Source organism: Aptenodytes forsteri, unplaced genomic scaffold (genome assembly GCF_000699145.1).
Source record: "Aptenodytes forsteri isolate BGI_AS27 unplaced genomic scaffold, ASM69914v1 Scaffold61, whole genome shotgun sequence".
Classification (NCBI taxonomy): Eukaryota; Metazoa; Chordata; class Aves; order Sphenisciformes; family Spheniscidae; genus Aptenodytes; species Aptenodytes forsteri.
In genome coordinates, this window is record NW_008794443.1 from 5,240,391 (window position 1) to 5,255,145 (window position 14,755).

The window sequence follows — 14,755 nt, forward strand, 5'->3', positions numbered from 1 at the left end:
CGACTGACACAAGAAGAACACTGGAGGTGGATGATGTCTGTAGGCATTTGTTCTCACTGGTATCTGCAAATAGTCTGATGAAGGCAGTCTGAACCCAGTGAAAACACCACAGAAGGGTTTCACTTTTTTGCTCCTGGTAAATCAAGTAGCTTCTTCCATCATCAGTAATGAATTATGCCACCGATTCAGTGTTGACTCAATGAAGGCCCTCACTTTACCTCACTGCTTACAGGCTGCTATTGAACCCTGCCAGTTTCAAGAGGTGTAGGGCTATCCCTTGCAGGCTTTCCTTTTCCTTCTTCAATACCTGGTTCTGTCAGCTTGAACCTGTGCGGTGGCTGCTCACAAGTAGCTACTACATTTTTGCTCCCTCCCCTGAACAGTTCTGCTCATGTTGATATTTTGGGGCATTTTTTTTATGGTTAGCTTTGTTCCCTCACAGTCTTTCAAATAAGCTGGAATCACATGTTCCTCAAACCACCCTGCCTTTAATTAGAGAATCACTATGTCTGAAGAGCTATCTGTGGCCACCAAGGCTGCATATTGTAACATAATGTACCTACAAATTCCTTCTTCCTGTTTTGGTTTTGGGGACAAAACAAAATTCTCTCCTCTCTCAAATCATCTGAGATCACAGAGCTCCATAGACATTGCCAGCACCCATCCCAGTATCTTACATATATCACAGCATCCCCTGGGGGAAAGTGTTCCCTCAGACAGCTGTCTGCGCAATGTTCAGAAACTAAGGAAAACATAACAAGCTGTTGCTGTACAGAGGACACCAGCAATGCAGCATGCCATGCCTGCTCTGCAGGATGACACCTGGGATGTTTGAGCTCCAGAGGAGGGCTGTGGGCACAGGGTCTCTGCTTACATCTGGAATTCACATAGTGCAGTACACAGCCCTTGTCCTCACCACTGACTCTAATCCTTCTCTTGACCTATATAATCTCCATAAGCATCAATGCAGACTCCAAGGTGTGATTCAGTACGGGCGCTTTTACCCCTAATATGATCCTATGTCCCCAGTGTGATTTTTGAGAGTCTGCATTTGACTGAAAAAGCAGGACTGAGTTTTACATAAGGAAGAATATCATGAATTACTAGCAACTTTGGATACCTGATTAGAGATGCCATCACAAGGGGCCTGGCTTTCCAGAAAGTACTAGATTCCCAGTTTTACCAGTCAAACATCTTCGATAATACATTTCCTGTACAGTAAATGAATGAGGCAAACATACCCAAGGCATTTCTGCAGTTTGCAGACCCGGTCCAAACAAATGGGAGTTCTTTCTGAAGTCAATTGCTTAGGCCAGCTCTCCAGCATGCTCCTTCTCCTCTTCCTCATCAGAACTTCTAATCTGCTAACAGCTGGGACTCAAACTCTGGCCTTGAAGGTCAGGCTTCTCACATCTGGGACTGTTGTTGCCATCTCAGACATGTCATGCTGACAGTGGGTGCTGCAGGCGGTGATTTAAGATGTGGCCATTGCAGAAGTGGAACTGAAATGGGCAAGAAAAGTAATTTACTGACTGGTCATGTACAAACACACCCAAAGAAGGCTGTTTACATCCACATCTTCTTAAATAAAGAAGCTGCTTACTTTTCTGATTTAAAATGAAGACAGTGGACATTTTATTTTTAAATATCACAAAAGTAGAAGCAGCAGCAGCAAGTTTAAACTCCAGTCTTCCAGCCAGGGGAGGGGGAGAGAGAGAGGGAGAAGGGGGTCATATCCCATGGAAGAAAGGGAGAGCTGCCGACACATTCAGAAACTGTGGCATGTGTGGAGAGTTAGAACACTAGTGCATATAGAGCTACTTTTAAAACCAGAGGAAGAGGAAAACTTTCCCAGCCATGGCCAAGGTAGAAGGGAAGGTGCTGAGGAGGGAAGGTTTAGTGGTGAGCTGCAATTTGTATCCTCCATCCTGCCATCAACTGCCAGTCCATCAGCCAGTGCGTTTATGCTGTGGTAGGCAAGGCCATGCTCTCTCAGGCCACTTTGCCTGGGTGCGCCTAGAAGTTGCCGCCTAGCTTTGAAGCCTGCCTTCTTCTCTCCCTACTGCTTTCCTAGTGTGATCTTGGATCTTCATTCTTTTTTGGTTTTCCTTTTCTATACACAGCTGCCTGCCAGGCTTGCTAAACTCTAAAAACAATCCCTGACATCAGGGCTGCAGGGTCATTGCTATCCATCCAACATGCTCAGTAAATGGGAGTAGGACACTTTTGGGTTTTTCAACAGGCAAACCCACAGCTAATGCTGTAGCATTCTATGGGATGGAAAAACTGCATGAATGGGAATCCTATCTTTTGTGGCTAAGGACAGGAAAGGCAGAAATACACAGATGAGGTGATGAGAGGCCCACTAGTAGCAGCAACAGAAAAAATACATTTTTAAAGATGAATCATACGTTCAGGGGTTCAAAATATGCAGTGTCCTAAGACTGGCTGCTTTTAACAAGACACTATGGGCATTTATAGGCCATGCATTTTAGAATTAAAATGATAGAACTTGTGTCATATCCTTAGGAAGCTTTTCAAGGTAATACACAAGAATGCAGGATCATCCAAATGTTTGTTCATGTACTTTTCCCCCCTTCTGCATAGTCCATTGTTTCATTGACTAGAAGAGCTGATAAGAGATAAACCCACTTTCAAGAACAGCAGGTCTGAGCCCATGTCCTTTGCAGACAGAAAGGGAAGGGGAGCTGACGTTGTTGAAGTCTATTCCCAATAGAAGGAGTAACAGATCAAGCCACTGAAATTTCCTACACCTTTGTTTCTGTGGCTAACATAAAGGCTGTCATGAGGCATAGGCTGTATTTCAAAAGTGCCTTGCAGAGGCTTGGATATTGCTAAATGACAGCCTTCAGTTCTAGGATCTCAAATAGGAAATAATAGATATAGACAACATTATCCTCTAAGATAGGCCACAATGTGTGAAACGGGAAAACAAATAGCATTGCCGTAACAGCTCCTTTGTGAATGGCGCGACAGGGACTGGGGCTTGTATTTATATGAGTCTGTACAGATCCACATATAAACACTGGCCTGAGATGGGTCAGTGAATGTACTAAATGAAGGCACCATGGCATTGTTCTGCATTATCCCACTTGATTCTAATAAAAACACTTAGCAATGCCTAGCCACATGTATTTCTGACCTGCTAGATAGCGTGTTATTACACTTGCTTCCTGGAATAACAGAAAGGAAACTTACCTTCTACAGAAATGGATCTGTGGCCAGAGATTTTATGACTAAAATAGGCTTATCGCACAAATAGGGCTTCTAGTTATCGCTGCATCGCACCCTCATAGCTTCTGTTCCTTCTAGACGGCACCCAATATTTAGCACAGGTGATGGAGAATTCCCGTCGTCTGAATGTGTTCATTTTTTCCCCACATACACATGGAGTGAAAAGTTTTTAAGTACCATTTTTCCCTCTATGAGTGAGTTTGGCCTGTGCTGAGTGCTGCTGAGAGAAGAGCATATCCCTTAATCACACAGTCCTTCGGCTGTAGAGTCAGCTAGAGAGGGGGATGAGGGAAGAGACGTCTGTTTCAGATTAAGGGATTGTTCCAAAACTTTGTTAGATGCAAAAAACACAACACCAAATGTTTGCGCTGTGAAACGGCCAGAACCCTTCAAAAGGGACGGGATGGGAATAATACAGTAGATGCAAAGTAACTTCTTGTTATGACCTGTCCAAGGATGGCAAATGGAGAACCAGAGTAAGAATGGTCATTAGAAAGGGTGGGAATTAAGTTACAAGCTTGCCGCCGGATAATAAGGGCTTCACCATTCCTCAGAATTATTACATTTTACAAACATAAGGTTTTCATTAATCTTTTTTTTTTTAAGTAGAGAAAAAAAGTATCAGTTCCAAAGTAAAAAAATCCAGCAATAATTCAACACTTTCCAAAATATTAAAGTTTGAAAAAGAATGGGGAAAAAATGATTTGTGGCTTTCTAGACAGCTAAAGATTATAGAAGGAGGTTATTGGCTTTTCTGTGACTCTGTATCACTCTTTTTCCCTCTCATTCCTCACGGATTTATAAATCTTGGAAGCTTACTATGTAGCAGGCTCATCAAATGGGGAACTCATCAGTAACTTCTCAGCAAGGCTTCCAGTTTAATAGGCCTCTGATTAAGGGAAGGCTATTTTAATTCACTCTAAAAGAAGAGCACCACTATAATTTACATACTGTGTTTATTTGGGGGTTATTTTTCCATGAAACATAAATGGAAGTGGTTTTTTATTTATATTAAAAACAGAGGGAAATTTGAATACCATGAGGCCTCACACTGAGAACTGAAACTGGGGTAGGACTGTGAGTGACAACCCAACTTCAATACTGCCTGGGAACAGGTTATTGCTTCAGTGGACAATTTTATTTTTCATTTAGAATAATGTAACAGCTCAGGTCCTATGGATCAAATGCTCCTCTCATATCTGTTGGCCTAATTGTCACTGCTGTTAAATGTAAACATTTATTTTCCTTGCAAAACCATTGGCTGTTCAATTCAGTGCAATAAAATCAGACAAAAGCAAGTTTGTATGGGTTTGAGGCATCCATATGTGTCACTAGATGGCGTTGCAAAACAGTTATGGTATAGTTTAGTGGCAAATCACAAGGTTGTGTAATAGGCTGCTGTGTTATCATGTAATGCCCTGGAGAACCTGTTTATGTATACATGGTCACTAAAACAGGCTTGGGTACCAGTTCCATCTCTTTTAAGCTTGTTTAACTCACATGTGAATAGACTGAAAGAATCAACACATAGAAATCATCAGTTTTCTTTCTCTACAACAGCCCCTACACGCTGCTCCTGCCAGTGTAGCGACACAGTCATTCATACCAAGCTAATCCACTGAAATCAGGGACAGTGGCAAAGTCAGGGCTGTTTCCATACTGAATACGGCCCTGACTTGGAAAACTTGTCAAGCACATTTCTAACATCAAGAAGATGACTCGTTCACTGCCTTCCCTTAAAGCCTGTGGTGTAGCTGATTTTCTAAAAATGATACGGGGAGGTGCTATGTCTATTATTATTTAAGATCAGCTCATCAAACCTTAACAGTTTAAAAAGTAAAAGCTAGAAGTTAGCTTGTCACACTGCTGGCAGCTCTGGGAATCAAGCTGGTACCCTGTCTCCCACTTTACCTGGACCAGGGCTGTCAGCTGAATTTAGCTCCAAATTACATGGCATTGCCACTTGCCTTCCAGGCCGGCCTTCAGTTACGGCTGCGTAGCCGCACTGGCGGCATTAGAATTGGCAGATATGAGAGGGGAGGACAATTCAGCCGTGCCTTTACAGTTTAGCTAACGAGTTTGCTGATGATGTGTGAACGCAGCAGAGCCTAGCTCCCGCAGCGAGAGCTGCACCTGTTCTGCAGGGCCAGCAGGCTTATGTTTAGACAGGGTCAAGTCACACCTGAAGCTCGGGTGGGCACTTCCTGTTTTCCCTCTTTCTGCATGGGACACGTGTGCGTATCCAATACTCTCCAGAACTGGAATGCCAGAATGAGATGGAGCAGATGCAAAAGGCCAATACAGTCGTCTAGGACTTATTCCCCCGCCAACAAGATACCCTCCAGTGCTCTGCCCAGTCCAGATTTAAGTGACTCAGGCACCATGAGCTCTTGCCATCTCCCTTGGGAAGTTACTTGCAAAGTTTTAATACATCTCCTCCTAAGCCTCAAAAGCCTCACCCTAGACTTGCCTTTGTCCAGTAATCCCATTGCCCTAACCTTCCCAGTAAAAAATCTCCTGCTCTCTGATTCTTCATATCACAGCCTGGTGGCTTGTCGTTTGCCCAAGCTAAATGTATCTACTTCTTTCACTATCTCCTCATAAGTCAGTCTCTCCGTCTTTCAATCACTTGTGGTGTTCTTCTCAAAGAGAATTAAATCTCTCCCTCTATAAATAGTTCTGGTTGGTGTTCCAGTCTGTTGCTGATCTTTCCATTACCAAAACTTCTTGACATTTTATAGCCCACCGTCTGCTGTGCATGATGGCATGCAGATGTTAGTCATACAGATGTCAGACATTTTTGGCTACCAGTACAGCAATAAATAAATATTTCTCTAACACAAAAACTTGAGAACTTGCCTTAAATGAACTAAGTAATGAAAGGTTAGTTCTGTACTGAGTTCCCTTTGCTTCTTGCTGTTGATGAATAAAATCTCATTTTGCCACTCACGTTCGGGAAAAAAATTCTCACTCTCCTTCATATTGTTCCTTAAAAAATCCCTAAAACCTCCCCTTTGCTAAGATGCCCCCACACCACTGCCAATGAGTTAATTGACATAAATTTGGCCACTGGTGGGCTACCACAATGGTCTGGCACTCCTGCCTCCATTCTCTCATTGTCCCTTGAGCTCTCGCATCCATCTGTCCACCTATTGTCTTCAACAGAGATTATCATCTCCCTGGAGAAGAGATTTTCTTGATGTTCCAGATTTTTGATTGCAGGTACAATAGCATCCTGGCCATAGCCAAGCTACTAATAGCCACCATGGATGAGATCATAAAACCTTACTCCTTTAATGAATTCTTAGCAGTTAACAAGAATAAGTTTGTATCAGATGTAATAGTGTATTTCCAAGGGTGAGATTAAGGGCAAATAGTCCTGGAGTGTTGGTCACAGTTTTAGCATCAGACAACTATTAGCAATAGATATTTGCAGACAGCTTTCAAGGGGGGGGGGGGGAGACACATTAGGGGTGGGGAAAAACAGACAGCTTTGAAGGGGGGGGGGGGACGCGACACATTAGGTGGTGTGAAACCAGTACATTTCAGTAGGTAGTTTTTGATAAATTGCAATGTTGTTAGTCCATAATTGGGTTGCTTTCTCTGTTGGGGTTTTTTTTTTTCCCTCTGGGAGGGGTAGCAACTGTAATACTAGTAACACAAATGAAAATCAGAGAATAGAGTGTGTGGAAAAGGAACAAAATGGATTTGGTATCTGGTCATCTGCTTTGTATCCTGCAGAGATGTGATAGATCCCAAATGGTTTTGGAGAGCACGGATATGTGGCCTCATGCTTCTGGCGATTAGCAAATCTCCAGATTTTCACTATGGGAGGTGAAGCGAGTTGGCTACTTTATAAGCATCTGCATCATGTGACCATTTAATATTAGCCATCTCTGTAGAAAGGACACTGAAGAGAACTAGAGGTCCAAATACAGTGGCATTTCCAACAGCAGTAGATGTGTATCAGTGTAAATTAGACTTCCTTACTCCAACAATGGGACTTTCTAAGATATCTGCAAGTAAGGTATCTAAATCATGTTTTACCCATGCCTACATCACTGTACGTTACTTGATACTTAAGACAATCTCTTCTTGGTAGATAGCGGTTTTCCGTTCCTTGCTCTCCATTGTGAGTGCATGGACACACATATACACTCACAAAATTTTGTATTTGACTAAACGATGTCTGCTATATCTTGATTCTCCCAGTGCTGACGCACACGTGTAAAGCAGCTTTAACAGTTCTGGTCATTTTTGTGTTAAATTTCCATTGCTACTGGAAGAATCCCAGGTCACCTCCCATCAGTGGAAGCAGGAGCTTGCTATAGTAATTATGGAAAAAATAACAACATCCAGACATGAAAACTTGGACCAATTATTTCACCTGGGACCTCTTTCACAACATATTTGCTTTCTCATTTCTTTCTCTCTCCTCTTTAATTTTTGGAAGGCTGTGATCTCCCCTAAGTTTTCAGCTTAATTGTATCCTATAAATATGAGCAAAATCCAGGAGTCTTCAGTGAAGACAGGAACTTTGCCATTGAATTCAAGGCAGCTGGGTTCATATATCAGGAATGCATGTGCGTTTACATACAAGGCTGCCTTTAACATAAAGATAAGAAAGCAAAACCAGCAATGGAAATATCAGTCCTTACTGTTTATTTCTCTGAAGAAACCTGTTATACAGATTTCCCACTCTTTTGTTTTGTTCTTTTTGGAGATCATGAATTGTCAGGTAGATTTTATCATTAATATAACTCTCTAAGGTGAGGTGGCAGGGAAATAAACGCACTTCTTTTGGTCTTCCAGGTCTGCTCAGCACAGGCCTCCTGCCACTGTTTCTCCTGTGACGCAGCCCATTCATTGGAAGGAAATGTTGACAACATTGGACTGCTTTATCCCATGTATTTAGACGGAAGCTGCCTGGACTGGGAAGTCATTCTCTAGTCATACAGTATGTACAGAGGTACCAAACTCAATGGTAAGAACTTACCGCTCTATAGTAATACTAGTGCTTCTAGTACACGGGCACTAAAGTGCTCCATAAACAGCCTGCAACAATGATCTATCAGAGCAGAGCAGTGAGTTTGTCTCTGAATGCTTAAAAATAGCAATATATATGGTCTCTGTATATTGTAAGGGGATCAGATCCAAAAAATAAACCTTGAAATGCTATCTAATGTATAGCCTATCAGATGTGTCATTTCAGATGTGAGCCTCTACAGGGGTATAATCCAAGAACAGCAGCAATATATTAATAAAACATGCTTCAACCACATTTTTTCTGGCAGATAGTACTTTTGCACTGTAGCCCAAAATATATAATGAAATCCAGATCTCACTAGTTGCTGGAATGTCCTTTGTCAATAACTGTGAAAAATGTCTTTCGCCCTCCAGTGCAAAATGTGGAATTTATGTGCATAAGTTCTTCTACCCTTAAAAAGTATTTTTTATCCTGAATGAAAATACTGACACTGATTGTGCATGGCAGAGACCACTCCCTACCTCTGCTGTATATCCTAATCCCTTCTGCACCAATTTTGTTTATGTGAATTTATTGTCTGTGAAGTAGACTACCTCAGCAACCTCAAAACCGCAGATTTTCTATTATTGTTGGATTAAAAATTAATACCAGTATTAGCGAACAGGAAAGAAGTGCATATGTACATCTCCTCAATGTGAGACACTGTATCAGGGACCAGGATCCTTTTTTATTCTTTGCTTTTTCTGCTAGTGAAACTGTTAGAATTCAATTGCATTGCTAGTTTTTGGCCTGGTGGAAACCTATCCTCATGGCACCAGTTTGGGTTTTGTTCTGACCTGACCTGAGATTGGGTCACAGACCTTAAAAACAAACAACAAAACCCCTCATTCCCAAATCCTTTGGACCAATGTCATGGCTCAAGACTTCTCACACCATTTTGCACCCTCTTCATATGTTTTTAGTTGAAAGCACCAGAATATTCAGCATTGTTCTATTGCCAGCTGCTGACCACTCACCATCATCTCATGAATTATGGTTTGAGAACGAGCTGCCTACATCGTTCTGCGCCTATTTCTGCTTCCAGAAGTAGCACAGGAAGGTCACTGGATTCATGTCCCTGTAGCCTGGTGGAATGATGAGACTAACCAAATCAGCCATTTGCCCCCTCTCCCAGGTGAGTAGGTTCTGCCTACTGAAGGGAAACAAAATTCTGCAAGGAAACAGGAAGAACTGTATTCACCAGCCAAACAGTGTATTCAGGAGGCTGGCATGGGCCTTCCCAAAGCAAATGAAACCCCTTAAAGGAGGCTGTGGGATCTTCATCCCGCTCTAAATGATTCCACAGCTTTTGATTCGATTTTCTAAATACTCGAGTTTAAGCAGATACTTGCCTATTTCTCCTCTGTCTCCCCAGTGTGCTTCTCCAAGGTTTGGGTAGTAGACACCGGTGCTGAAAACTAGTTCAAGGCAAGAACTTAAAAGCCCTGGGCTTCCAACTACTTGTACTCCTTTTCCCCATTTTTATGACCCCACTTACAGGCCCCTGGCCTGTGAAGCACTTGACAGTCAGAGCACTGACCGCAATGGGTGCCCCCCTCCTCTGCCACCCGCCAAGGAAAGATTCCAAAAGTGTCTGGCAGAGAAGATCTAGTTCAGCCCAAAGGAGACGAGGGAGAGCCACAGGCTACCACTGAGCGAGACACAGGAGTGCCTATTCACACGAAGGAAAGAGAAAAGAGTGACTCCACTGAAGATTAAAGACTGCAATGCCCCTGATAGCATATAAATAAAGACAAGGGCCATGAATGCCTGCAAGTGAGCATAAACAGCCTGACAAGAAGAGTGGTACATTATCTGCACATGATAATATTTCCAGCTGTCACTTTCAGGCTTGAACTGTCTTCAGTCTGACCTGAAGCAAAGGGACATAAACATTAAATTCTTATTCTACTCCAGTCTTTCACCTTGCCTTGCCTGGCCTTCCCTCCATAGAGCCATGCGAGCACCAAAGTGAGGTGAAACTTCAGTATATGCTTAAGTGCTTTTCTGACTTAGAACCATCAGAGGATTTGAATCTTCTCCATTGACTAGTAATGAATGTTAGGACAAGAATGTGTGCAGACGTGTAACTAGTAATTTTTTATATTCATCCCCAAAGCATTCTGACACGTAATCACTGCGAGTAATCACTGAGCACAGCCCTGTTTTGGAAGGCTCTTTTATTGCTGAACTGTAGCACACCCTGGTTTTTAAACATGATCTTCCTCCACTCCTACCCCTTCAATTTTATAATCAAAACAAGTCTTAAAAAAAAAAAAAAAAAACCAAACAATTTTTTTATTTAAATTACAGGGTGCAAAAAAAAAATTTGTAAGCCAGAATATTTTAGGACAGATAATAAGGCCCACAAATATGTAAGGAACAACCGCCTCTGAATCAGTGGGCTCTGTTTTCTGGCAGAATCTCATTGAAGTTCCTCTACCAGTGCAGAGGAGAGCTGAGTCTTCCCTGGTAAGTGAATGAGCTGATTGTATTGCAGGACAATTTCTACGTGATCTTCTTCCAAGTGTGCAAAGCCATAAGTGATTCCATTTGGACAAAACAGTTGTCAAAGAGATCAGACCTGGGAGCTCTGCATTAAGAATCCAAGTCCTAGTATTTGTGCAAAGAGAGAAGTTGCATAACCACCAGCTTCCATCCTGCTTAAATCTGCTTTGTACTACAAAGTGGGGCTGCGAGAGCCAGGAGAGAATTCCCCCTCTGTTCAGAAGGGCTCGACATCAACCAGCAGTTCCCCAGACAAAGGAAGGGAGAAGGACAAAGAAAGCACGTCAGAGAAAGGAGGTGGCATGGATCAGTGTTCAGACCTATGCTAGCATAAAGTCCTCTTGTGCAGAGGTGCAAAAGTGAGATGAGAATTCAGGCCCTTGCAGCTGGTGAGTGCATTGCCGTGGCCAAATTCATTTAGCCGTGAAGGCATGTGATTTGGGAAAGGTAACCAACGGCACTTCATGGGACAATCTTGAACAGCAGCATCATGAGATGCCAGTAGTACAGCTTCCTCGTGAGGTTATACCGCAGTAAGAGAGGGATGTTGGCCCCACTCATTGATGATTGGAGCTAATGAAGTCTTCTTTTCCTAATAATTTGAAGCACTATTTCTGTGACTGACTGTCTGTAACTATCCCAGGACTATTTCTGTGGTTTTCTGAATGCTACACCTCAGCAGCTGTGTTATCGAGAAACCACTTGCAGCACACTGCAATGGCTTTATCACTTCCATCAGCTTGTGACTAGGTAACACTGTTTGCAAGGCTGGCAGATGGCAATCTTTGTATTCATTTGCTCTCATGCATAACACTTTCATCTTCATGTACATAACACCAGTTGCATCAGTCAGTTTGGGGTAGAACTTGTGTCAGTCCTGGCCAGAAGATGTTTTGTTCTCCCTGGCTGACGTTTCCATCCCAGATGTCAACCAGATGTAGAACAAGAAATGGGTCTATGTGAGAGCCTTCCTCTCACCAGGAAGCTCTGTAAAGCGGGCAAGGAGAGGTGCTAAACTCAAGCTCAGCTCGAGCACAGGCAAATAATAACACCCAGACATCAGAATTTCACTGCGTCTCAAATATAGCTTGAACCTTTGGGGCTGCAACCCTGTCAGTACCTAGGAGGCTTAGCCTCAGTTTAAGACATTTAATCTTTAAGTTTGTAATATTTATTTTTAAAGCCTGAAGTGTCACATTGCCTCACCAGTTTCTAAGCAACATTCCTGGGGACTCCACAGAAAAATGTATATTTAAAAAGTGAAGACTCAAATGAGGCCAACCTATTTATCAAAAGCGCCTTTCTATTTTAGGAGCTTGATCTGACTAACCAGGCACTGCTCTTTTTATTATGGGTCACTGCTTTTGCAAGCCTCCCTGTACTGACTCCTTTTCCTGCTTACATACAGGGGGCTGCAGCACAGTTCCCCTGTTTACACTATTAGTTGTTACTTCCCCAGCTGCTGGCTGGGTTATGACCCCAGTCAGATCACTAATAATAGCCTCCTCCCCTCTCAGGAAAGCAAGGAGCCAGCGGGGTTCAAGAAACCTGTCCCTTCTTAAAGCATCAACAATGTCTGGCTTCACAGGATTCAGGCTCTGGTGCTCTCTACTCTAATAACCCCCCACCAGCATCAGCAGGGGAACCTACACCTGCTTATCTGGCTCCCAGCTCCCCAGCACTGTACAAAGCAGCTGATGCCAGTTTTTCCAGCCCCTTGCCTCCTTTCACCTTCCTTGTAATCAGTTTCGCCCCCATTCTCTGGAGGATTGCCTGGAAGCCTATTGAAAAAGAAAGCTCTTCCCACTTGCACCTCTGGCTGTCTCCTTCTTGCTGCCACCTTATTCCTCCAGATTTTGAAGGACTGAGAAAGAACCCTAGTTCAGGAGGTAGCTGACTTTCCGTTTAATTCCTTAGCGGCTGAAATAATGTAGTTGTGCACACATCCCTTGACACACTCGATATATGTATTTTTAAGTCTGATACCTAAAGCAGAGTATAAAAAGACTCACAGTACTGTTACCCTTAAACAGATATGTATTTTCCCTTTGTGGACATAGCATTAACTTTCAGTTCCTTATTAAAGCCACTCTGAGGGCTACAGGGTTTGTACATTGCATTTCACCTTTCTCAGATTGCTCATGTCAATTCGGTGGGCTACAGAATTCATTTCCATAAGCCTCCAGGGAGCTGCACTCTTCAGGGGTGGGTGCCATTTTGATCTCAAATTTCCCATATAGATGTGTCCATAGGATCTCATTCCATCCTTCTGCCATGACTTCCAGTCCAGCCAAGAAGGTCTCTTATAGGCTTGATTTGAAGACTAAGCAGCAGAAAACCACCACATTCTCGGGGAAATTAACCCAGCGGTTAACTGAGATCATTATTAAAAAATTGCAAGTAATTGCAATTACTTCAAGTCTGCATTTGTCAGGATTTAATTCCTAATCATTGGATATCCTTCTGCCTTCCTCTGCTGGATTAAAAAGCAATTTACTTTCAGAAGTCTCTTTCCTGTGTATGCATGAGATCATGACCAAGGTGTGGCTGTGCCTTCCACATAGTAATGTTCCCACCACCATTTCAATGGGATCATATCCAAACATGAGGTCATTCTTTGAACCTTTTGCAATCCTTTTGAAAAGCTTGATGTGCACGGCAGTAACCACCTTATTGCTACTACATACGACTTGCTAACTTCTCATTGACATGCTGGCAGACTTTCTCCTTGCTGCAATATCACACCAAAAGCTTATTTCCAGTGGCTTCTATACTGTGACCTTTAAGTCCCGTACAGAATAGCTGCCTTCTAGGATATTGTTCTTTATCTTATGCATGTTTCACGCATTTTTTTTTTGCTTCTTGCTGTATGACCTTGCATTGGCCCTTTAAAATATAAGTTCACTTTACCAGAAGTCCCATGTTGGCCTGTATAAATTACTTACTTTCTAAGAAATTCTGACACCAAATATTTCCAGCAGTTGTTTCAGGTTTATTCCTCACCTCAGATAAAGATACTAAGAAGCATCAGCCTTGGAAATAATCCCTGTGGCTCCATGTCTTGTTATGTGCTAGTCTCTCCCTACAGCTGCCTTACAATCTATCATCTTCACTGATCTGCCACCCTTTGATACATTTAAGACAGATTCTGTAGCATGCTACTTTTTTAATCAGGTTGGGAGAGCAAAGCAAAGTCCTCACAGAAATTCTTTAGTGTATCTATAATTGGATAGAATAGACAGCAGAGATAATAAGGCAACCTGTTTCTTTCCTTTGTTGTCACGTACTGAGTGTGTTTTTCTTGGCTTCATTAGACCTATGCAGATAAATGATGTTTTGCTTCTGTGTGGTTTCAAACTATCACCAACAAGAAAATTAAGGCAATTTAGGTTTTTTTTTAAAAAGTAATTTACCACAAATTAAATACTTGGCTTCAGCTTTGTAGGGTCACTTCTTTTTTTAATCTTTGTAATAAAACTAGAGGAAACATTTAAATGAAAACATCATTTTGAATTATATTTTCTTTAAAAGGTCACACTGAGAAGTGTAATGTTTAGAGACTTTTTTTTTTCTTGTCAAGATTAATAAACCAGCAGACCTGCCACTAGTTTAAGTGGAAAATGTTACCTACCCTTGCTCCGCAGAGCTCCAGTTTTGTGGTCCTTGTGAGAGGTACGATCCTCTTACTTCCCAGCTGATGTAGGATATGATATTCTGGGAGGGGCTGTGCATTTTTGCACTCATGTTAATGTGAGCACAGGCATTCAGCATCCTCCTCTACCTCCAGGGCAAACCACTGGCCACAGAATGCAAACTGTGGACACATATTAGCAAAACCACTACTAATGTTTATCAGTGCACTGGACAACAAAGTAAAAATGAAGCAAATAAGGAAAGAGAGAAAGAAAAGAAAGCTTTTTATCCTTGAAACATTAATTTCAAGAGAAGTAGAAGATACACCTTCTC